The sequence below is a fragment of the Gorilla gorilla genome, chromosome 16, assembly GCF_029281585.2.
Source record: "Gorilla gorilla gorilla isolate KB3781 chromosome 16, NHGRI_mGorGor1-v2.1_pri, whole genome shotgun sequence".
Lineage (NCBI taxonomy): Eukaryota > Metazoa > Chordata > Mammalia > Primates > Hominidae > Gorilla > Gorilla gorilla.
In genome coordinates this window covers 88,901,271-88,926,661 of record NC_073240.2, presented here as the reverse complement: position 1 = coordinate 88,926,661, position 25,391 = coordinate 88,901,271, and the positions used below count along the sequence as shown (strand labels likewise).

Here is a 25,391-nt window from a genome sequence, read left to right as displayed (position 1 = left end):
ATAATAACTATCCCATAGTGCACTGGATGGACCCCACAACAACAAATTATCTGTAATCTCAGTAGTGCTGAGGTTGAGAAACCCTGACCTAAAGGAAAATCAGGTGAAAGTAATAGATACACCGCTCAACAGAAGGATTTTTTCCCCTTCAGGCTCAACTTACTTTATTTTCTATTTATTCCACTGAACATTATTAGTCCATGGTAAGTCTACAGGTGCTGATAGACTTCACTGAGATGTCCTTTAGCTCACTTTGGACTCTGTTCCCTAAGACCTTTATGTTGTACCAAGGAATTTCCCTGGCACACACACATACATACATACATACATACATACATACATACATACATTAACTCAGCAAACATTTTGAGAGAACCTACCTGTACTAAGAGGAAGACAAGGCTCTGAGTATACAAAAGTGATCAACACAGTCTCTGCCACCAAAGAGATTAGTGCGGGAGCCAGCAAGTAATCTAAAGATTGTTGTACAATGAGACATGGCAGAGTAGACATGCAAGAGGAGGAGCATTGGTGTCAGAGTGAAAGCCGGGAGGTACTTCCTATAAAAGGCAAAATCTGAGCCGAGTCTTAATGTATACTTAGTGGTGGCCCAGTGTAATAGGGCAAAAGACTGAAGCAGCCGTAGGAAAGCATGGGCTATGAAAGGGCAGTATTGCAATCAGCCTTCTCCAGAGAAACAGATCCCATAGGATATATACATACACATAAAGGGGATTTACTATGGAGTTGGCTCATACGCTTACGGAGGCTGAGAAGTTCCACTATAGACCACCACTGAGCTGGAGAACCAGGAAAGCCAGTGGTATCATTTAGTCTGAGTCTGAAGGCCTGAGACCCAGAGGGTTAGGAGCAGGGGTGCTTGTGGTTTGTGTAAGTCTAGAATCTGAAGGTCCGAGAACCTTAAGCTCTGATGTCCCAGGGCAAGAGAAGATGGATATCCTAGTTCCACAAGAGACAGCAAATTCTCCCTTCCTCTGCTTTTTTGTTCTATTGGTGCTCTTAATGAATTACATGAGGCCCATCCATCTTGGTGATTGGTTGGTCTTCTTTACTCAGTCTACCAATACAAGTGCTCATCTCTTCCAGAAACACCCACACAAACACACTCAGGAGTAATGTTTTACCAGCTGTCTGGGAACCCCTTAAGCCAGTCAAGTTGACACATAAAATTAACCACTGCAGTCAGCTATTTAATAGGACCAGCTGGCTGCCCAATGCATTCTTCGATTCTTTCAGGGTAGAATAGCCTTTCGAGGTGAGTAAGGTGAAAAAATACTATGGATGTAAAAATAAAGAAGGCAGATAATTTGTCTAAGGCCACAGCACAAATCAATGTCAGGGTTAAAATAGTGTATAGTTGTCAGATACAGCTGATTATGTGTGTATTTATTTATTCATTCATTCATTTTCTTATTCAGTAATTATTTATTGAGATACTAGGCACTATGTAAGTTCAAATCCCAGCTCTAACACAAATGTTGGACAAGTTACTCAAGCTCTGTGAGCCTTAGTAGGCTTGCCTGTCAAATAGAAACAAGAGTAGTAACTATTTCTCTTGCGGGCTTTTGCAAATATCAAATGAGTGAATGCTTTTGAAGCTTTTAGCATACAATACTTAGGGCAGGCATCCAACTTTATTGTCATCATTGTCTTCATCATCATCATCATCATCATCATCGTCATCATTATTTTCGCTATCATTATCCTCCTCTCCCAAGTGCATGTTTTCTGTACCAGGGCTTTAGCGCTGCCACCTACGCAGTGAGGCAGCTTCCGGAGGCTCCCAGGCATTCAGGCACAGAGTACTTAGTATTCCATTTGCCTCTTGTCAGCAAGTGGGTCCTGAGCAGAGCAGACTGCTCACTCAGCCTTCAATTCACGCGTCTCCTGTTTCTCTCTCTGTAAGCTGCTAAAAGGTAGGGAGGAAGCTGTTTCATTACAGCCTCATTTACACCTCTCTAGTCTCCCTGCTCCCTCCAAGGAAAGTCAAGTTGCTGTGTTCTGCACAAACAGAATCTGGCATACAATATTCTAAGCCAGGCTTTCTCAGTTAAGCCTTGTCAGATGTCGTTTCCCCTGCACTGCCCACAGGGGGATATTATCAACCCATCCCCATCCCAACCTGGTGCTCCTATGTGCTATATGGTTATATAAATGCCCTTTGGGCAGGAACCATGGAAAGGCTGCCAGGCTAGACTCTGGTAATGGCAAGGGGGCTGGCAGAGATCACTTTTGAAACTGACTCCCGTACGGCAATAAAGTGATCCTAGCCTTGTTCTCAGAGCACGCTAATCCCTATCCCTTCCTGTGCACAGGAGGATAATGAGGGCTCTAGACACATAAATAGGCTCACAGATGGCTGGATGTCACACGTTTGGCAATTCTTACTTATGGATGGCTCCATGCTGTTGTCCTCTGGTGCTTCAGCCTGTGACATGTCTGAGAACTTGCTGGAGTGTTCCCATGGGGAGGAGAATCCTTTTCCTGTCACTTCTACCAACCTCCCTACCCCTTTTCCCTGCCTGAATCCACCCACACACATGCAAACACACACACAAACAATAAAGTTGTCAAATACCTTTGAGAAAATGTAAGACATTGTGCCTAATCCAATGTTGCAATTCACTGATGAGGAGACGGTGTTAGGGAATCTACATGGAGAGTTGAAAGATGACAGGACCTCTATGACCTCTTTGGAGATTCCCCACAGAAACAAGTTAAGGCAACAAAAGCCACCAACCTACATCTCTGACACCAGTGCCCCTCTGAGAGGTTACTGTCTATCTAGAACTGTCATTCTCAAACTCTAGCATGCATCAACCTGACCTGGAGGGCTTGTTAAAACCCAGACTGCAGGGCCTTCCCAGAAGGCTCACAATTTCTGATTCAGTAGGTCTGCAGTCAGCCTTAGTATTTACATTTTTAACAAGTTCCCGGGTGATTCGGATGCTGCTGGTCCACAAACCACTGACCTAGAAGATGTACTCAGCCCTAGAATATGGTAAATGAAGGAAATTATTTATGGACCCTGATCACCCATTAAATAGGAAGATACAGACAAAGTGAACAGAGCAGGAAATTCTCAGCTGCCTAGTAGCAATAGTAAATGCGCTCTCTCAGGCAGCAGTTGTAGAAACTGCTGCCTGGACGTCTTCTGGCTGGAAGATCACGGAGCACAGGCTGGGGAGTTCTGTTTCTGGCTCTACAGAGCCTGGTTGCAGCACCCCAGTGTTTCATCCATCATCTACTCAGGATGCTGTCTATGTTGGTCTTCTCTGCTACACTGGTTGCCTTCAGGAATAAGGGCCAAGTTCTAGGTAAAGTCATTCTTTCTCTCTGAATCCCCGGTGCGGATGTAGCACCTGCTCCAAAGTATATCCTCATGACCTGTCAGCTAAATACAAGAACAAGCAAGTCTTTCTAGTTTATTCTGCTGCCAGGTAGCTGGCTGACCTTTCTGAGTCCAGCAGATGGTTGTGCTTAGCAGAAAGAGGAAAAGAAATCAGAGAACAAATACCCAGCCCCATGTCTTTGTTCATGTTGTTATCCTTAGTATATACCTTATTCTTTTTTTTTTTTTTTTGAGACAAAGGCTCGCTCTGTCACCCAGGCTGGAGTGCAGTGGCGTGATCTCGGCTCACTGCAAGCTCTGCCTCCCGGGTTCACGCCATTCTCCTGCCTTAGCCTCTCGAGTAGCTGGGACTACAGGCGCCCACCACTGCACCCGGCTAATTTTTTGTATTTTTAGTAGAAACCGGGTTTCATCATGCTAGCCAAGATGGTCTCGATCTCCTGACCTCGTGATCTGCCCACCTCGGCCTCCCAGTGCTGGGATTACAGGCATGAGCCACCATGCCCAGCTTATACCTTATTCTTTTTCTTGGCTTATTGAAATGCTACCAGCTTAAACTAACAGGGCATTTGTAGTGGAAACACTTAGACCAGTCTGGCTTAAGTGTAGGGTAACTATAGAGATCATGGCGGAAAGGTGTGTAGAGGCCCCACGGAGGACAGCCGTAAATGCCAGGCTGAAGAATTTGCACGTAGGTCAGCAAAGGTGAGCCGGGAAAGATGTGGGCTGCAGGAGGGACGTGTAATCACAAGTCCTATCCTCAATTTTGCTCTTTTGTTTTTCTCTAAAATTATCATCTGATTCTGTATAGCAAATTTTTAAAAATAAAGATTTCCTCTGGATGGACATTCTCCTACTAATGCCCATTCATCAAACCCCTGAAAAGCTAATTGTCTGGACCAAGTCGAAGAGATTCAAGGTGAGAGGGGAGGTCTTCAGGAGAAGACAGAGAACACTACTCTTGGTGTCAAGGGAAGCAGGGTGTCTGCATAAACAGCAGGCAATTTCATCAGAACAAAAAGAACACTTACAGAATACATACTAAGTAGAAAGTATCAGAGAAGAAGGGGGAAACGGGCAATGATTAAATATATACTTTATGCCCAGGATGGATTTTAACCAAAAAACTACACAGGGAATTAGACATTAATATTCTCATTTTGCTGATAAGGGAGTAGGCTCAGAGAGGTAAACAACCTCTCAAAATTCCCAAAACAAGTGACTGGTGGAAGTAGGATTCAAATCCTGATCTGTTGGATTCCAAAGTCTATCCACATTCTTCTGCTGGTCACCACCATCACACCTGGCTCCACAAAGATGGCCAAAATCTGGCTCTCATCTTGGAGTAGCTTGTTAACTACTGGAGAAGGTAACACACACGGACACTCAAATGTTAAATTAAAATGGCCAAATTGGAGGGGAGCCCTGAAGAAGGTACAAAGGGCTGAGCAAACTCAGACCAGGCGGGGATAAGTAATTTTCACCCAGAGGATACAGGAAGATTTTAATGGAAGACATGGCATTTGAGGTGCCTTGGGGGTTGGCCCAATTTGGGTAGGTAAGAAGATTGAAGAGAGGAGTACTGGGGATTCCAGGCAGCATAAAGGTGGGAAATGCTGGTTTTGCGGGGGATCAGGTAATGCATCACGAGAGAAAAATTTGCGAAGGAGAGCCAGGCAAGAGAGGATTTTGAAGATCACACTGAAGCACGCGTACTTTTCTGCAGGCAAGGGGGAGCCAATGCGCATGTCAGCACAGGGAAATGACGTGGTCTGAGCTGGGCTGAAGAGAGAAGAATGTGAAGGAGGCCAATGTTGGAGGGCTCTGTGCCTCTGCAGTGTTCAGGAACCTCTTAACTTTGCATGAATGCAAACAGTGGGCAGTGAATGGGGTCTGAGCTGAGAATGAGGACCATTGAAGAGGCTGCATAAATAATTATGGATTTTAATTAGGATGAGAGCCCCTTGAGTTTTTAAGTAAGATCAGATGTGAGAGACAGCAGATTATTTGCATGTGGGACATACAATTGCTATGGGAGGAAATCAGTGAAGAAGGAAGTGAGGGTCGTCCAGAGCTCAGGGTAGCCCAGTTACTTCTTTTGCAGAGTGTTCTCTGGTTCGGAGTCCTTTTCAGATGTAAATAATTTCTCAACGAACTCTGAGGTTGTAGACTGTCACCAAGTGATATGGTTTGGCTGTGTCCCCGCCAAAATCCCTACTTGAATTGTATCTCCCAGAATTCCCACGTGTTGCAGGAGAGACCCAGGGGGAGGTAATTGAATCATGGGGGCCAATCTTTCCCGTGCTATTCTCGTGATAGTGAATAAGTCTCACGAGATCTGACGGGTTTATCAGGGGTTTCCGCTTTTGCTTCTTCCTCATTTTCTCTTGCTGCGGTCAGGTGAGGAGAGTTCTTCACCTCGCGCCAGGATTCTGAGGCCTCCCCAGCCATGTGGAACTGTAAGTCCAATTAAACATTTTTTTGTTCCCAGATTCGGGCATGTCTTTATCAGCAGTGTGAAAACAGACTAACATACCAGGCCTAGGGCTGAAGATAGCGTACTCCTGGCTGCATTACTGGCTGCCGTTCAGTTTAAGGGCAGCGATTCAGCCACAGAGGAGGTGGGGCCACACTCAGTTGAGGCTGAAGATGGAGCTCTGAGCAGCTGGACTGACCTGGTAGTGGCCTTCGTTCATTTGCTGCTGGATTTATCACCCATCTGTGATTATCTCATCACCTTGTACAGCTCACACTCAGAGCTGGCCCTGATGGGAAACATATCTTCCCCAGCACCTTGGTAGATTAAGTTTCAGGGAATGTGTGGCACATCCCTTGGCTGTGACAGGACAAATGATGGATGACCAAAAGCTCATTTTCAAAATTACAAATTTGGCTAATTTTCATGATCCTGAAGAGGAAGGGTGGGGGAGGGGGGGGGCAGGGCAGGGAGAGAGGGAGAGAAAAAGAAAGACAGTCAGAGAGAGAGAAAGTAGTTTAAGAGAGACTCCCAGCTCTTGGTAAGATGGCCAAGATGGGCTGGGTAAAGAACAGACTTGGGAAAGAATGTGACCGGCCAGCACAGATTTATCCTGCAGCACCAGTACCTTCCTATGGTTAATTTCTATGGGAAGCATCAGGATTCTTGATCTAATCCTAGGTTTTACAGTGTTCAAAATGCTGTCAAGCACAACTGGATTCTTGAGAAATCCTTGATTTTTGCCATATTCACAGTGCTTTTAAATGTGACTGATGTTAATTGAGCACCTAACATAGGCCAGGAACTGTGTATCAGAATTTTTATATGCAAATCTAATGTAATCCTTAGGACAACCCTGAAGGTTGAAATTTCTTCCCAGTTGTACGGATTCTCATTTGGGAGTTTAGGAAGGCTAAGTGACTTGCTCAGGAGTTGCTAATAAAATCTGCTATTTCCAAACACCTGTCGTTTCTCCTATAAGAAGCCACTTGCCAAGCCCTCTTCCTCATCTGTTGAAGAGCTCCAGATAATGAGAGAAAAGCAGCAGGCGTCAGTATTGAGTGGGGCCACCACATCACACATCTCCAGGAGGCTTCTTCATGGATTAACAATATGCAATTCTTCCACCTGTTGTGAATCTTCTTTGCCCTAGAGCAGTGGTTAGCAAACCTTTTCTGTAAAGGGCTGAGTGTTAAATATGTTAGGCTTTAGGGGCCCTATAGTCTCTTTGGCAGCTGCTCGACTCTGCTGTTATAGTGGAAAAGTAGCCATAGATAATAGGGAAGTGAATGTGTGGCTGTGTTCCAATAAAACTTTATTTATAAAATCAGGCTGTAGGCTGGATTTGGTCCAGGGGCCTGATCTGGCCCAGAGGCTGTACTTTGCTGTCCCAGCTTCAGAGGAAAGGCCAGCTTGAGGTAGATGCCTACCAGGAAGGCACTGAGAAGCAATTTTTCCTGAAAGCGAGGTCCTTCGAGATAATGTTAGTGTGAGAATGGAGACACAGAGTGCAAACTGATTGCTGAAGAGTCAAGTATGGTTTGCAGACATAATTTGTTTGGTTTCTACTATGTTTAAGATTTTTCAAATTAGCTGCTTACATTTAAAGATTGGGAGAAGGCACATTAAACGCACTTGAAATTTCTGCATCTCATGAAAAATTGGAAGATCTTCTCTTGTGGGGGGATTCCCTCACATTTCCCCGTGGCAGTCATTGGCTGGAGCTGAGTGGAGGCTGTCCCCGTTAGGCAGGCAGTGCCTGCGTGCTGCCGTTTACTATAAGTTCCATATGACCTGCATTCAAGTTACCTGCTATTTCAGTTTGTGACCCATGTTTTATGGATACTTAGGTTTCAAAAATAAATGTTGTTATGTATATGTAAGGTAGATGACATGATGCCATGAGATACATATAGATAGTAAAATGGTTACGATAGTAAAACAAATTAACATATCCATCAAGAATTTAAAAAAACAAGTGAAATATGCAGAGGTAGAGAATAAAACCGTGGTTACCAAGGGTGGAGGTGGGAGAGAAGGAAATGGGACGATGTGGTCAAAGGATAGAAAGCAGCAGATGAGGACACTTATTTTGCAGATAAGCATTAAATCCCAACTTTAGGTGGGCCCTCAGCTATCCTTATATTTTTGTCTTATTGCTTTTCTAATGCTAAAACTCCCATTCCTGGGCCAGGGAGGGGCTGATGATGCTGAAATAAGGTCCTCAAAGGGATGGCTTTCTGGAACAGAGGGGAGAGGGAAAGGCCAGGGGGTATAAGTAACATCTTAGAGAGCTCCAAGGATGAAGAGCACAGAAGCCAATTTCAAGCTCAAGGGAGGACCTTGACCTGGAGATGAGAGACAATGAAAAGGGCAACACCTGACCAGACACAGTGAGTGAGTAGTGAGCAGGGTGGGGCCTGGCAGAGTGGGTCTAGGGGGCTTGCAGCAGTGGGGCTGGGCTGGGGTGAGTCTGTGAAGGGTTTCCATTAGCTAAAGCTAGGCAGCATGTGGGTAGACCAGCCTAATTCACAGACCAGGTTCCCAGACCTTCATTCCCGCAAGACTTGGCTGCCTGTCCCCGTGCTGGGTTCTGTGCGTGTTTTGTGATACATTAATGAAAATTAAGCATCTTAACAGAGTGCCTGGCATGATTTGATAAATGTGTTTGTTTTTTATTCATATCAGCATTTCCCCATCTGTTCATCTTTCCTCTTTACCCAGTGGATTAGTCCGTTTTTGCATTTCTATAAAGAGACACCTGAAGCCGGGTAATTTATAAAGAAAAGAGGTTTAATTGGCCTATGGTTTTTCAGGCATTAGAGGAAGCATAGCAGCTCCTGGGGAGGCCTCAAGAAGCTTCCAATAATGACAAAAGGTGAAGGGAACGCAGGCACCTCTTTCCCGGCCGGAGCAGAGGGAAGGGAGAGGTGCCACACACTTCTAAACAACCAGTTCTCAGGAGAACTCACTCACTATTGTGACCAAGGGGGATGGTGCTAAACCATTAGGAACTGCCCCCATGATCAATTACCTCCCACCAGGCCTCACCTCCAACACTGGGGATTACAATTGAACATGAGACTTGTGTGGGGACACAGATCCAAACCATATCACCCGGCTTGCTTTTCAGGAAGAAGGGTCTCTCCTTCTTGCCTAAACTTAACTTTCGTCTTAAGCTACTGTTTTTTTTTTCTCCTACTCATGTCTCCCTCTCTTTCTTGCCTCCATTTTGCTTCCAAACCTGCTCATGTCTCCCCACTCAAATATAAAAAGAAATAGAGCCAATCTCCCTCAACCAGAGAAAGTTCTTATGCTTCTGTGTGGCTGCTCCCATTTCCTTTACCCTCACACATCTCAGAAGAGTGAGTTCAGACTCCCATGCCAGCAGTACCCATGTGTTCATCAGCCCCCTCCTAACTGCTGTCTCACAGCTGCTCTAGACCGGCTTTTCTGGGTACCTCTGCATGCCACAGTCATGATATTTACATCCAATGGCTATTCCACAGGTGACATTTTTGGTTATTAATACCTTAATAATTCAAATAATAATTTGAATTTGTTGAACCTTTTGGTCTTCACACAGTGCTTTTACATATGTGGTCTCATGAACTCCTCTTAACGCAAATAGTATAATTCTCATATGTTGATGAAGAAATAGGTGCTGTGAAAGACTAAGTGACCGGTGTTCAGGTACCACCACCGGCTCACCTCCTTTGATCTCAGGTCTCACTCTCCTTCCCATTTCTTGTCCCTCTACAGTGATTGCTCTGTTGTGTTCTTCTATCTCTGCATTGGTGACTTCTCTGTCTCCATTGCCCAGGTCTCTTCTTCCCAGGTTTTGTACTTAGACCATTCTCTGGATAGCCTCATCAGTTCCTATGGGTTCAATCACTGCCACTGTGATGGACTTTTAAATCTCTGCTCTATCACTGTGTGTCTTTGGTCCAGTTATTGACCCTCTTTTACTATCAGATTCTTTATTTGACATATAAGCACATTGAGTAGTTGATACGCTTTTTACAGCTCCAACTTTAAATGAGATGAAGAATGTTAATTTTTAAACCAGGATCAATATGAAAGCATGAGATCTCATGAATAAGTTCAGCAAGGTTGTGGAATCAAGATCAATATAAAAAAATCAGTTGTATTTCTATATACTAGCAAGAAGTAATCCAAAAATTAAGCAATTCAATGTAAAATAGCACCAAAAGAGATAAAATACTTAAAAATAAATTTGACAAAAAGTGCAAGACTTCTACACTGAAGACTACAAAGCATTGTGAAAATAAAGATGTAAATAAATGAGACATTCTCTACTCATGGATGAGAAGTTTAGTATTGTTATGATGGCACTATTGCCCAAATTGATCTAAAATTCAACACAATCAGTATCAGAATACCAACTAGGCTTTCTTTTGTAGAAATTGACAAGCTGATTCTGAAATTCATATGAAATTGCTTGAGACCCAGAGTAGCCAAAATCTTGAAAAAGAACAAAGTTAGAAAACTCATACTTCCTGATTTCAAAACTTATTCAATAATCAAAACAGTGTGATAGTGGCATAAAGATAGCTATATAGACCAATGGAATAGAATTTATAGTCCAGAAATATACCATAAATCTATGGCCATTGATTTTTTACAAGGCTGCCAAAAAGAATTTAATGGAGAAATTAGTCTTATCAACAGATGGTATTGAGACAACTAAATATCCACATGCAAAAAGAATGAACTTGGACTCATTACCTTAAATAATACATAAAAATTAACTCCAAATGGATAAGAAAAGAGCTAAAACTATATCTCTTAGAAGAAAACAGTAAATCTTTTTTTTATTATTATACCTATTAACTCATCATTTACATTAGGTATTTCTCCTAATGCTATCCCTCCCCCTGCCCCCCACCCCACGACAGGTCCTGGGGTGTGATATTCCATGCCCTGTGTCCAAGTGTTCTCATTGTTCATTTCCCACCTATGAGTGAGAACATGCAGTGTTTGGTTTTCTGTCCTTGTGATAGTTTGCTCAGAATGATGGTTTCCAGCTGCATCCATGTCCCTGTAAAGGACATGAACTCATCCTTTTTTATGGCTGTATAGTATTCCATGGTGTATATGTGCCACATTTTCTTAATCCAGTCTATCATTGATGGACATTTGGGTTGGTTCCAAGTCTTTGCTATTGTGAATAGCAAAAAACATACATTGCATGTGTCTTTATAGTAGCATGCTTTATAATCCTTTGGGTGTATACCCAGTAACGGGATCGCTGGGTCAAATGGTATTTCTAGTTCTAGATCCTTGAGGAATCACCACACTGTCTTCCACAATGGTTGAACTAGTTTACACTCCCACCGATAGTGTAAAAGTGTTCCTATTTCCCCACATCCTCTCCAGCATCTGTTGTTTCCTGACTTTTTAATGATTGCCATTCTAACTGGTGTGAGATGGTATCTCATTGTGGTTTTGATTTGCATTTCTCTAATGACCAGTGATGATGAGCATTTTTTCATGTGTCTGTTGGCTGCATAGATGTCTTCTTTTGAGAAGTGTCTGTTCATATCCTTTGCCCACTTTTTGATGGGGTTGTTTGTTTTTTTTCTTGTAAATTTAAGTTCTTTGTAGATTCTGGATATTAGCCCTTTGTCAGATGGGTAAATTGTAAAAATGTTCTCCCATTCTGTAGGTTGCCTGTTCACTCTGATGGTAGTTTCTTTTGCTGTGCAGAAGCTCTTTCATTTAATTAGATCTCGTGTGTCTATTTTGGCTTTTGTCATTATTGCTTTTGGTGTTGTAGACATGAAATCCTTGCCCATGCCTTTGTCCTAAATGGTATTGCCTAGGTTTTCTTCTAGGGTTTTTATGGTTTTAGGTCTAATATTTAAGTCTTTAATCCATCTTGAATTAATTTTTGTATAAGGTGTAAGGAAGGGATCCAGTTTCAGCTTTCTACATATGGTTAGCCAGTTTTCCCAGCACCATTTATTAAATAGGGAATCCTTTCCCCATTTCTTGTTTTTGTCAGGTTTGTCAAAGGTTAGATGGTTGTAGATATGTGATATTATTTCTGAGGCCTCTGTTCTGTTCCATTGGTCTATGTGTCTGTTTTTGTACTAGTACCATGCTGTTTTGGTTACTGTAGCCTTGTAGTATAGTTTGAAGTCAGGTAGCATGATGCCTCCAGCTTTGTTCTTTTTGCTTAGGATTGTCTTGGCAGTGCAGGCTCTTTTTTAGTTCCATATGAACTTTAAAGTAGTTTTTTTCAATGCTGTGAAGAAAGTCATTGGTAGCTTGATATGGGGATGGCATTGAATCTATAAATTACCTTGGGCAGTATGGCCATTTTCACAATATTGATTCTTCCTACCCATGAGCATGGCATGTTCTTCCATTTGTGTGTGTCCTCTTTTATCTCACTGAGCAGTGGTTTGTAGTTCTTGAAGAGGTCCTTCACATCCCTTGTACGTTGGATTCCTAGGTATTTTATTCTCTTTGTAGCTATTGTGAATGGGAGTTCATTCATGATTTGGCTCTCTGTTTGTCTGTTAATGGTGTATATATATAGGAATGCTTGTGATTTTTGTATATTGATTCTGTATCCTGAGACTTTGCTGAAGTTGCTTATCAGCTTAAGGAGATTTTGGGCTGAGACGATGGAGTTTTCTAAATATACGGTCATATCATTTGCAAACAGGGACAATTTGACTTCCTCTTTTCCTAATTGAATACCCTTTATTTCTTTCTCTTGCCTGATTGCCCTGGCCAGAACTTCCAACACTATGTTGAATAGGAGTGGTGAGAGAGGGCATCCCTGTTGTGTGCCAGTTTTCAATGGGAATGCTTCCAGTTTTTGCCTATTCAGTATGATATTGGCTGTGGGTTTGTCATAAATAGCTCTTATTATTGAGCTATGTTCCATCAATACCTAGTTTATTGAGAGGAAAACAGTAAATCTTAATGACTTTGGGTTAGCAAGTGGTTTCTTAGTTATGACAGCAAAAGTACAAGCAACGAAAGAAAAAGTGGATAAATTGGACTTCATTAAATTTTAAAACTTTGGACTATTAAAAGTCCAAAGAATTGGATAAAGTACTTGCAAACCACCTATCTGAAAACAGACATATCCAGAAAATACATATAATGATACAACTCAATAATAAAAAGATAATCCATTAAAAATGGGAAATGGTTTAAATAGACATTTCTCAAAAGAAGACACACAATTGGCCAGTAAGAACATTAAAAGATGCTTAGTATCATAAGTCACTAGTAAAATGCAAATCAAAACCACAATCAGATCCTACTTTACATTCATTAGGATGGCTATAATAAAATAGACCACAACAAGTGTTGGTGAAGATGTGGAGAAATTGAAACTCTCATACATTGCTGGTGGGAATGTGGTGCAGTCTGTTTGGAAAACAGTTTGGCAGTTTTTTGAAAAGTGAAACATAGATCTAGATATGACCCAGTAGTTCAACTCGAGTAATTCAAGATAGAGAAATGAAAACACAGTTCTATACATACACATAAGTATGTATGAATGTTCCTAGCAGCATTATTCATTATGCCCTAATACCCAAATGTCCGTTTACTAAAAAATGGATAAACGACATGTGGTACAGCCGTACAATGAACTATTATTTGGCAATAAAAAGTAATTCAGTTCTGATACATGCTACACTGTGAATAAACCTGGAAAACATCATGCTAAGTCAAAGAAGCCAGTCACAAAAGACCACATATTGTATAATTCCGTTTACAGGAAATGGTCAGAATAGGAAAATCTAGTACAGATAGATTAGTGGTTGCCTTGGGGCTGGAGTGGTTGTTGTGGAAGTAAGAATGACTGCTAATGGGATTTCTTTTGGGTGCTGAACATACTCTAAGCTCAAATTGTCATCATGGTTGCACAACCCTGATTATATTAAAAACCATTGACTTGTACACTTTAAGTAGAACTATAATATGTGAGTTATATCTCACTGAAACTGTTTAAAAATGAATATGTAAGGATTGTGATGATGATTAATATCATTATTCAAAAATTATTCTGGTATTTATGTGGTTTTCAGAGTTATAGCTAGCTTTTCCTAAGATGGTGGTTTACTTGGGAATCATTTCTGCTCTTAACCAAGAATTCAAGATGACTGTAGTGTTCTAGAATGAAAGATACCTCCGTGTGAATCATCACTCTGCTACTATCCAAGTGTGTGACATTGGACAATTTTTTTAACCTTTCTAAATCTCAACTTCTCTACTTCCCACAGACAAGGATAACAATACTATCTGAGCAATGCTAAACAACAGATGTACTTAGAAGCATTTAACATAGAGCCTGGAACATATACCTGCTCAATAATTGTTATTTTCATCTCTTGTTTCAGAAAAGCATCTCCAGCCTGTCTGAAGCAGGTAGACAGCATTGTGAGGGGTTGTGTGGGCAAAGTTATCTCTGGAGTGGGGGAGCCTCTGGCATAGGCCAAACTTCTTTCCATGGGGTATGTTTGGAGATTTATAGATAGACACAACACAAATAAATGCAATTTCCATATATAATATATAAGTGTGGAAATTGCATTTCCACACTTACAATATCAAGGTTAATGAAAGAATCACATTAGTTAAGGTATGAGCTTTATCAATGGGTTACTTATTCTGTGAAGGAGTAATTAAATGGACATCATAGGGTGGTGTTCAGAGCCTGAAACTTTTCTTCGCAGAAGGCTTTGAAGGTTAGGACAACCGGATTTCCCCAGGAGGAGTGGTGAAGTGGATGGAATAATTGCCTGGGGTTTTCTTCCTGACTTTGCTCAATCAATAACATAATGTAGTCTGAAAGGAGCTATGTTAACCCTGTAGCTCAGTTTTCCTTTCTGCTAACTGGGAGCTGAACTTCTTCCCTCTGGGAGAAGACTGTTGTGAAACACTCTGACCTGTGTGGAGAGACGACCTCGGATTGGAAACAAGGTTTCATTGCAGCATTGTTGTTTTCCATTCCTAATTTCTGTAATTTGGTGGGAATGTGTAATTATAGCATAAAGACATAATTATTTAGGCCTTGCCTGGCAAGTCACATGGGTATTCCATTTAGATATAAGTAGGATATTTTTGCATAATAACCCACAGAAATCTGCATTAAATTGCTGTGGCCAACTTGCATCTTGTCATGCCCCTCTGTTCAGCCTGGGCTGTCTGGCGAGGACTATTTCTCAGCCCCTGTGCTCCTACTACTAGGGTGCCTGGGTGTCATGACCACATGTCTATAGTGGGAAGTGGGATCTACTCTAGTCATAGCTGTCAGAGCGAGCACTGTAGCCATGGGCTTCCTGTAGTTGGACCCTGGGGCCGGGAGCTCTCTGCGCCTTCACACATTCAACAAATACATACCAGGCATCTACTATGAGCTAGACACTGAGGTGCTGGGAATACATCACTGAATGAAAAAAAGAAGTCAAAAACCACTCTTCATGTGTTTGTGTTGGGGGGTGATGATATAGATAAGACACAAAATATTGAAAAACATGATGCGTTAGATGGTAATAAACGCTATGGAGAAAAATAGGAAAGAAATTCCGGACGCGGTAGCTCATGCCTGTAATCCCAGCACTTTGGGAGGCCAAAGTGGGTGGATCTCCTGAGGTTATGACTTCGAGACCAGTCTGACCAACATGGCAAAACCCCGTCTCTACTAAAATTACAAAAATTAGCTGGGCGTGGTGGCAGATTCTTGTAATCCCAGCTACTCGGGAGGCTGAGGCAGGAGAATCTCCTGAATCCAAGAGGCAGAGGTTACAGTGAGCTGATATTGCACCATTGCACTATAGCCTGGGTGACAACAGCAAAACTGTCTCCAAAGCAAGCAAACAAAACAAAAAAAAATAGTAAAGAAATATGAGGAAATATTACCAAAAATGTCACATCTGACTAAAGAGCTGAAGAGATGAGGTGGTCACCCAGGCAAATCTGATGAAAGAACATTCCAGACAGAGGGTCTGGAAATGAGGAGACCCTGGGGTGGGAGTGTGCTAGAGACCAGTGTGGCTCTGTGGAAGAGAGCAGGGGGAATTGTGGTGGGAGTTGAGGTCAGAGAATGATGGGGGCGGGATTGAGGATTGTGGGGCTTGGTAAACTATGAACCACAGGCCAACTCCAACTTGTCACTTGTTTTTATGAATAAAGTCTTATTGGCACACATCCATGTTCATTTGTTTATAAATCATGTATAGCTACTGTAGCTACAGTGGTGAGGTAGGTAGTTGCAACACAGACAGTATGCTTTGCACAGCTTAAAATATTTGCTGTCTGGCCCTTTACAGAAAAGGTTTCCTGGTCCCTGGGATACGGTATTGGTGGCATCATTTCCTATCTTCTCCATGTCCAACCGTGTATTTGGGACACAGAGTGAAAGAGTATATGCCCTCAAAGTGCCAACAGTGGAGTGGGGTGACAGGCAATTAAAACACAGTTCCATGCTCTCATGCATCGTTCTGGGGTTGCAGAACAGGACAGCCAATTTGGAAAACTGTTTCTCCGTACTTAGTAAAGCAAAACATATTGATGTATTATGATCCAGCATTTCTACTCCTGAGTTTATACCCAACAGAAATGAGCGCCTATGTCTTCTAAAAGGCATACATAGGAAGTTTCCTAGAAACTTAATTCATAATAGCCTCAAAATGGAAATAAAGTTAATCATCTATCAACCTTTGAAAGGATAGATAAATTGTGATGTGTTAATACAATGAAATATTATATAGCAATGAAAAATGCTACATGCATACATTCATGAATTTCAGAGTGTTAAATGAAGAATTTAAACTTTAAAGAACACATATTGCATGAGTTCATGGATATGAAGTTCAAAAACAGGCAAAACTGATCTATTTGGATAGAAGTCAGAAGAGTGATTCTCTTTGATTATCTAACTGGGAGAGGCACAAGGCAGACTTCCGGGAGTTTCAAAAGCTATTTCTTGATCTGGGGGTAGATATATCATCGTATACAGAGTCAGATATACATGGATCATTACACTTAGGATTTGTGCACTCTACTATATATAAATTAGGCCTCAATAAGAAATGAAAATGCATATTCACTACCATGAAAGCTTGTATAAAGTTCTATGACAATGTGGGAAAATGGGACTAAATGCATGGGAGAGGCTGGAACGATTCATATTGGAGCCAAATTTTGAGGTTAAGAAATTGTTTTCCAGGGCAGACCAGAGTGAAAAAAAAAAAAGTCCTTCAGGGAAGAAACAGCATATGAAAAATCTGAAAAACAAAGCTTATTTGGGGAATTCTAGGAGAGTAATGCTGTTAATCAAATACAACACATTCTCCTTTCCTCCTGCTTCCTATTCAGCTTTCATTTTGTTTGCATTTTGTTTTTATTTCATTCAGTTATACCTTTTAACATAAAAAGTTGTATCTGGTTCCTTTTGTAATTTTATGAAAATATTCGTATACCATAAATCTCTCCCTTTCATAGTGTACAATCCGGTGATTTTCAGTAAATTCATAAGATTGTACAATCACCACCACTCTAATTCCAGAATAATTTCATCACCTCAAAAACAAACTCTCTATCATGAGGACTCACCAGCAGCCAATTCTCCTCTCCCTTAGTCCTTGGTAATCACTAATCTTTCTACTTCTATAGATTTGTCTATACTAGACATTTAATATAAATTATATACTATCTGACCTTTTGCATTGGGCTTCTTTCACTTAGCACAATATTTTCAAGCTTCATACATGTTATAGCATAATTGAATAACAATTTATTATGTAGATGTACCACATTTCATTTAGCCATTTGTCAGCTGATGGACATTGGGCTGTTTCCACTTTTATAATAATAATACTACTATGAATATTTTTGTACAAGTTTCTTTGTGGGACTATATTTTAAATTTTCATTGGTATGTATCTAGGAGTAGAATTGTTGAGCAATATGGTAACTGTATATTTCACTTTTTGAGAAACTGCCACACTGCTTCCAGAGTGCATACATCCTTTGTATTTCCACCAGCAACGTTTGAGGGTTCCAACTTCCCAACATCTTCACCAAGACTTGTTATTGTCTTTTTTATTATAGCCATCCTTGTGAATGTGAAGTAGGTTCTCATTGTGATTTTGATTTGCATTTCCTTAATAACTAATGATGGTGATAATAATTGGCCATGCTTATCTTTGTATATCTTCTTCTAGAGAAATATTTTTTCATGTCCTTTGCCCATTTTTAAAAAACTGGGCTATTTGTCTCTTTATTGTTGAATTTTAAGTTATTTGTATGTTATAGATACTAAATATCAGATACATGATTTTAAAATATTTCTCATATTCTTTGAGTTTCTTTTTCACTTAATTTTTTATTTGATGCACAAAAGTTTAATTCTGATGAAGTTCAGTTTCTCTATTTTTTGTTTTGGTGCATGTTGCTTTTGGTGTCAGATGCAAGAAGCCATTTTCTAACCCAACATCATAAAGATGTATGGTTTTGTTTTCTTCTAAGAGTTTTATAGTTGTAGTTCTTACTTTTAAGCCTTTTATTCATTTTTAGTTAATTTTTGTATATACAGTAAGGTTGCAGGTGGTCCAAGTTCACATTTTGCGTGTGGATGTCCTATTGTCTCAACACCATTTATTAAAAAGGCTATTCTGGTCAAGCATGGTGGCTCATGTACATAATCCATCACGTTAGTAGGCCAAGGTGGGAGGATTGCTTGAAGCCAGGAGTTCAAGACCAGTCTGGGCAACATAGCAAGACACCATCTCTACTTTTTTTTTTTTTTAATTAGCAGGGTTTGATGGTGCATGCTTGTAGTCCCAGCTACTCAGTAGGCTGAGACAAGAGGATCATTTGAACCCAGGAATTCGAGGTGGCAGTGAGCCATGATTGCACCACTGGACTCCAGCCTGGGTGATAGAGCAAAAGCCAGTCCCCCCCCAAAAAAATATATATATATAAATATAAAAAAAATATAAATATAAAATATATATGTAAATATATATAAATATAAAATATATATATAAATATATATAAATAAAAATATATATATAAATATATAAATATAAAAAATATATATAAATATAAAATGTATACATATAAAATATATATATATAAACATATATATGGAATGTGTCATCCAACTTTGCTCTTTCCATGATTGTTTTGTTTATTCTGAAACCCTTGAATGCCTGTATTATTTTTAGAATCAGCTTAGCAATTTCTATTAAAGCCAGTGGGAGATTTTGATAGAGATTGCATTCATCTCTAAATCTATTTGGGCTTAATTGTCATCTTAACAATATTAAGACTTCCAATCCATGAACATGAGATGTATTCTCATTTATGTAGATCTTCATTAATTTTTTAACAATGTTTTTCTAGATATCAGTGTACATGTATTGCACTTCTTTTATTGAATTATTCCTGTTATTTGATAATATTGCAAATTTGAATTATTTGAATTATTTTTTTTAGTTTCAGATTGTTCATTGCTAGTATATAAAAATACAGTGGACTTTTGTGTTTATCTTGTGCCCAATATATATTATTGCTTTTTGCAATAATATATATTTGCAATAATATTTGCAACCCTTTAGTATTTCTTGTTAAGTCAGGTCTGCTAGCAAGAAATGATCAGTTTTTGTTTATCCAGAAATGTCTTATTTTATCTTTCATTTTGGTGCAGTTTTTTATTTGATGATTTTCTGAGAATAAGGCTTTGAAAGAGCCACATCCTCTTTTGCTCCCCTCACTGGATGCCAGAATAGTGGTTTTCATTGTGAATCTATCTGATCAGTTATTTTTCAAGATGAATATAGAGCTGGAGAATGGGCAGAGGAACTAGGACAAGTTAAAATGCCACAGAGCTTACTGTTCTTACTGAGATTCTGCCAGTTTTCTTGCATAAGTGATCCCCGGATTTCTGCAAACTTTTAGCTAACTTCCAGCCTTCTGAAAAAGTTAATTGTTTTTCAAGTTTTTGCCTGTTTTCTCATTGCTTTTATGAAGGAGGGAATTTTCAGAGGGCCTTAATGTGCAATTTTTGATCTTCCTCAACTTTCTTCAATGTGTTTGTGGCAGGAATAGTGAAACATGCCAAAAAGACCTGATGGTCTAGTTAGAGAAAATATGTGTACAACTATTATAGAGCAATGAAGAATGCTTTAGTATCCTCCTAGCCAATTTGTTGTCCAAGGACCAGTAGCATTGATAGTAGTGGGAGCTTATAAGAAATGCAGAGTCTCAGATCCCTCCCAGACCTGCTGAAATTTAATATTTTAACAAGATCCTTAGATGATTCACATGCACTTTAAAGTTTGAGAAACACTAGTGTCATGTACTTCTTATGCAATGCCAGCTGCTGCTACCTACAACCCCTCTAGTCTAGTAGTGTAGCACAACACATTTATTTCTCACTCCCATTGTATCCAATGTGGGTGGGTGGAGACTCTCTTCCATCTGGTGACAGAGGAATCCAGTTCTCTTAACTTTGTGACAGTACCATATAAACACATGGCTACCAAGTTTTCCCCCCCCACAAGATAGAGATGGAGCTAGCAGGCTGTCTCTTAAATGTCTCAGCCAAGCAGTGATACAGAAAACTTCTGCTCAGGGTCCGTTTGCATGAACTAGTCACATGGCTTCAGTCTATCTGCAAGTGGTTGCAGAATGTGGAGATGGAAACCTGGACTATTTGCTAAGCACTATCTCTGCCACTCTCCTTCACGAGATCCACATGATCAAACAGGGATGTTGATAGGAAGGAAGTCCATTTTTAGGGAAATCATAGAGATGGTTAAAGAGAAAGTATAATTGGCTGGGCATGGTGGCTCCCACCTGTAATCTCGGCACTTTGGGAGGCCGAGGTGTGTGGATCACGAGGTCAGGAGATCGAGACCATCCTGGCTAACATGGTGAAACCCAGTCTCTACTAAAAATATAAAAAATTAGCCAGGCCTGGTGGCCAGCGCCTGTAGTCCCAGCTGTTTGAGAGGCTGAGGCAGGAGAATGGCGTGAACCTGGGAGGCGGAGGTTGCAGTGAGCATAGATCGTGCCACTGCACTCCAGCCTGGGTGACAGAGTGAGACTCTGTCTCAAAAAAAAAAAAAAAAGAAGTATAGTTTTGGTTTGGGGCTTAGAAGATGTACTAAGTTTAAAAGTTAAACAAGCAGAAGAAGGTGGTTATTAGAAGAAAGGAGTTAGTTAAATACACAGTATTCTAGGAAAAAGAACTGGCTATCAAACTTCATTCAGAGAGAAATATGTGGTGGAGATATTTCAGAAAATCTCCTGTTCTCATTTATAAACTTGAGTGAAAATTTTGCAGTACAGCCTTTTTGAGAGTTTGATTTGCATAGATTTGATGACTTAGAAGTGTGAATTCTGAAACTGTTTGCCATGATCAATTTACAGACATTATAAAAGTGAACATACATCCTTACCCATCTGCACAGGGAGGGGCAATGGGACACAAAGTAATGAATGTAACACTGGGCATTTGGAGATTATAGTTCTAATCCCAATTCTGTTAGACATCCACTGTGCAATTTTGAGCCCAACCTATAATTCTGCTGAGCCTTATGAGAAGTTGACACAAACTAGTAGTTCTCAACCCTGGCTGCACATGAGAATCATCCATGACACATTCAAAAATTAGCAGACTAAGGGAAACACTTCAGGATGGGATCAAGTCACCTGTGTAAAAGCTAGATTAAGAACCCCTAGTCTATCCCAGTGGTCCTCAAACGTTAATGTGCATGTAGATCACAGAAGGCTTTTGTTAAAATGGAAATTCTGAGTCTGTGGACCTGGGATGTGACCTGAGAATCTGTACTTCTAATAAGCTCCTGAGTGATGCTGATGCTGCTAGACCCAGATCCCCTCAGGCCTAGATAATCTGAAATCATTCATCAATTTCAGTCAAAAGGCTGTTTATTTCTTTTCCAACTTAATCAAATTGGCCAGTGATTTTAGCACAGTCTAAAAGCAGGCTGGGCAGGCTCAAGCAGAGAAGCCTCTGGAGGGAGAAGTAAAATGTCTGTACTCAAAGGCTAATCCATTGCCCACTCCGAGGCATCAACAAGAGGTATGAGCGGGCACTGCTCATCTCTCATGTCAACGCTGCCCATACAGCGAGGGCAGGTGACGCTGCCTCTGGAGACACTAGACAGACTGATCAAGGATCAGAAGGAGCGAGAGTTAGGCCATGAATCATACAAGCTGTGCTGTGCTACTGGCAAACAAGGCAGAGAGGAAGGGTGAGACTGGGGGACTCACATCCAGTTAGCACCCAGGAATCCAGCCAGTGACTTTCTCATGCACTATGCCATTTATTCTTTATAAAAATCCCCAAGGCTGGTATTATTAACCTCATTTTCTGGATTAGAAAATTGTGGCTCAGAGAAGGTAAATTGCTTGTCAACCAAGAAAGCATCTGTGTGACACCCAAGCCCACCCTCTTTCCATTACAGCAAACTAAAGAGTGTCTTCTATTTTAAGTCATGCTGATGGTGGGTAGGGGAACTAGGGTGCTATGTCCCTCATTTATGGTCAGTTCATCATATGAACTGTAGTGTCATTCATGTAGTGTTTCTTTCTAATATTTTCCAACATTTATAGTTTATCTACAGATAAAAAGACAAGAAATGATCTATAAATGGAAGCTGTGGAAAAGGAAGCAGTCCAAAAATGGTTGTGAATGTTTTCCTGGCTGTCACAATCCTCTGAAATTTACCATTATCAAGGCCAGAAAAAGCAAAGACATATAATGCGATATGATTTTGATATATTACACAATATATGTTTTCTTCTACTCCTTGGCCCTACTCCATTCCAACTAGGCTTTGCTGAGTGGGATTTCCAAGTAGGATAAGCTAATTCTGTTCTTCAGGGCATTCACGTACTTTATTCTCTCAAGTACTCCTGTGGTTCCTTCTCTCACCTTTCCATCTGAGCTCTGATGCCACCACTTCAGAAAACACTTTTCTGACCAGCCTATCTGAAATAGCCTTCCCCATACCAGCCACCCCATAATTCTCAATACTCCAACCTCGTTTTCTTTTTTATAGAGTTCATGACTACTTGATCTTATACATTATGTATTTTGAAAACCTGTTTACTCACTGTCTCGCCCATTTACCAGAACAATAGTTTGCAAACTTACTCTGAAAGGACAAGATAAATATTTTAGTCTTTGCTGGCCATATGGTCTCTGTTGCAACAACTCAGCCCTGCTGTTGTAGCAGTCATAACAATATGGAAATGAATGGGCGTGGCTGTGTTCCACTAAAGCTGCATTTACAAAAACAGGCAGTAGGCGAGGCTTGGTCTGCAGGTCATCATTTGCTGACCCCTCTGTAGAAAATAAGTCTCATGAGAACATTGTCTGTCTTGTCTCCCATAATATTTCCAATACTAAAAGTCAGTGCTTAGCAACTAGAGTGTTTAATTGATTTATTTTTGATTGAACAAATCAACAAATGAGTGAATCCATTACTCCAGGGAATGGGGACCACAGGAGAACTTAGGTAACAATATAAAGTAAATTATGAGCTTTTAAAACTGAGATCCCATGTGCTAAAGACAGCATGATATCTCTGCTACCATGTCCTGTCTTGACTCTTACAAGGTGAATTTTAAAAGACAAATAAATAGTGGGGAGATAGAGCCAGACAGTAATACTGATGTGGATCTCTATAAAGGGACCCTGTCCCCTGCTCTTTCTGGGCTGAGCATGGCCAATAGCTGAAGGTTTGAGTTGACAGACCCTTCAGAGAGCTTTGGGGATCTAAGAATAAAGGAGATGTCTCTCTCCACCTTATTTAGGCTTGGGGAGCAGGGGAATGCTGAACAGAGCAAAAGAGAACTAGAGATGACTAATTGGATGATGTGACAAAAAAACTAGTTGTCCTTACAATACTTGTGCCAATGTGGCAAAGGCCAAGGGTCAATTGGTCATCATGCATCTAACAGCAGCTCAGCCTTGATACACGCCTGGAGTGGTCTTGAGGTTGGAATGAGGATGCTCTCTCAGAGACCAGCTTGGACCACTGATCTGAATTCTGGAGGGACTGTGGCCTTCTTAGCTGATGCCAGAATAAAGTAGATCCAAATGTCATGATAGTATGAAAGGCCTGCTTCCTGAGCTCATGATCTGTATAGTCACATAGCATTCATTCTTAGAGGTCCTAGTGGTTGGTTTAATGCTCTGCTATTGCTGTCCTGAAATTCTTAATGATTTTTGAACAAGGGGCCCGACAAATTATGCAGCTATCCCTGGCTCTACGTAGACATAATCAACTTAGACCCAAACCCAAGGAGAGAAGGAGGTTATTCCATGACTGTACCGAGAAAACTTTGAATGGACTCAGTTTACTCTAAATTGTCAAAGTCTTTTCCAAGGAGCAGAATGGGATCTGGAAACAGATTCATTAGCTATAGAAAAATAAAACAACTTGACATTCTGCCAGTGTGCATTAGTGGGCCAATATCTGTGGTCTCTACTGATGGGGAGAAAGAGGGCTACAGAGAGATGCTTAGATAATTTCTAGCAGATTATTTGAAATCCCTGTTGAGTTTTAATTCTTTGTGAAAATATTAGGAAACTGTATTCTCAGTCTCTGAGAGACTTTTCCAGAATTATCCTGTGTTGGTGTGAGGCATCTGGGTCATTTTGAAACTCTGGGGAACTGCCTAGTTGTCATTCCTTGCATAGTCTTTATGAGTGAAGCAAAATCTATATATACTGAAGAACTCTAAGCTTTAGGCCTAAGATCAAAAATTGGTTTGTATTGAATAAGCAGACTATGTAGCACAAGCTGTCGCCCAAAAGAGAGAGGATGAGGCCAGTCTGGAGTCAGTAGGAGAATGCCAGGATGGGGAGACATGACCAGTGGCAGCTAGCAGATCATTTGACATTGAGAGTAACTCTCATCCATGTCCATTCTGGATGAGATAGACTCACCACTCTAGATGATTGGAAAATGGGCATAGCATAATATCAAGTCTTATAATTATGCTGTTTTAGAGAGGTTATGTATTCCTAGGTCATGGGGGCTCAGATTTGCATAATAATTCAGTCATCAACTAATCTGGAGTATCACAACAGCCTGACAAGGCTTTGTTTTCATGATTTCTCTCCAGCACTATTGAAAGACTTATTTGGATGACTTTTCTGGAATCTTACATAGATTCTATACATTAGGGTTCTGGTTTGTGAAAACACACTCTGCATCTAGAAGAGAGCATTTTGGAAAATTTTGATGTTTCTGCAGGCACAAGGGCAGTCTGTGGGCCTGTACTGCCCTCCTGTATCCAGGAACCTTGGATAGGCAAGGAAGGGCAGGTAGCATATGTGATGGGCTACTGTCTACATTGAGTTCATGCAAATTAACTCTTGGAGGACTTGCAGTGAGTCCCTCGAAACAATCTATCTAAAATACACATATGATCATGGCATGGCCCTGATGCTGAGTTTTGATGTCACCCAGTTGTCTAATGGGTCACATGTAAAGTCCTCAGCTT

The 25,391-nt window shown here is 40.7% G+C and overlaps 1 long non-coding RNA gene across 1 annotated transcript in view; it reads left to right on the top strand.

Annotated features, from left to right (window-relative positions):
* Positions 1-5,704: 5,704 nt before the first annotated feature.
* LOC129526938 (uncharacterized) overlaps positions 5,705-25,391 on the top strand; it is a 373,113-nt gene continuing 353,426 nt past the window's right edge. The window contains exon 1 of the long non-coding RNA XR_008671753.2: positions 5,705-5,832. This is a non-coding gene — a long non-coding RNA (uncharacterized lncRNA). The remainder of the gene's footprint in view (positions 5,833-25,391) is intronic.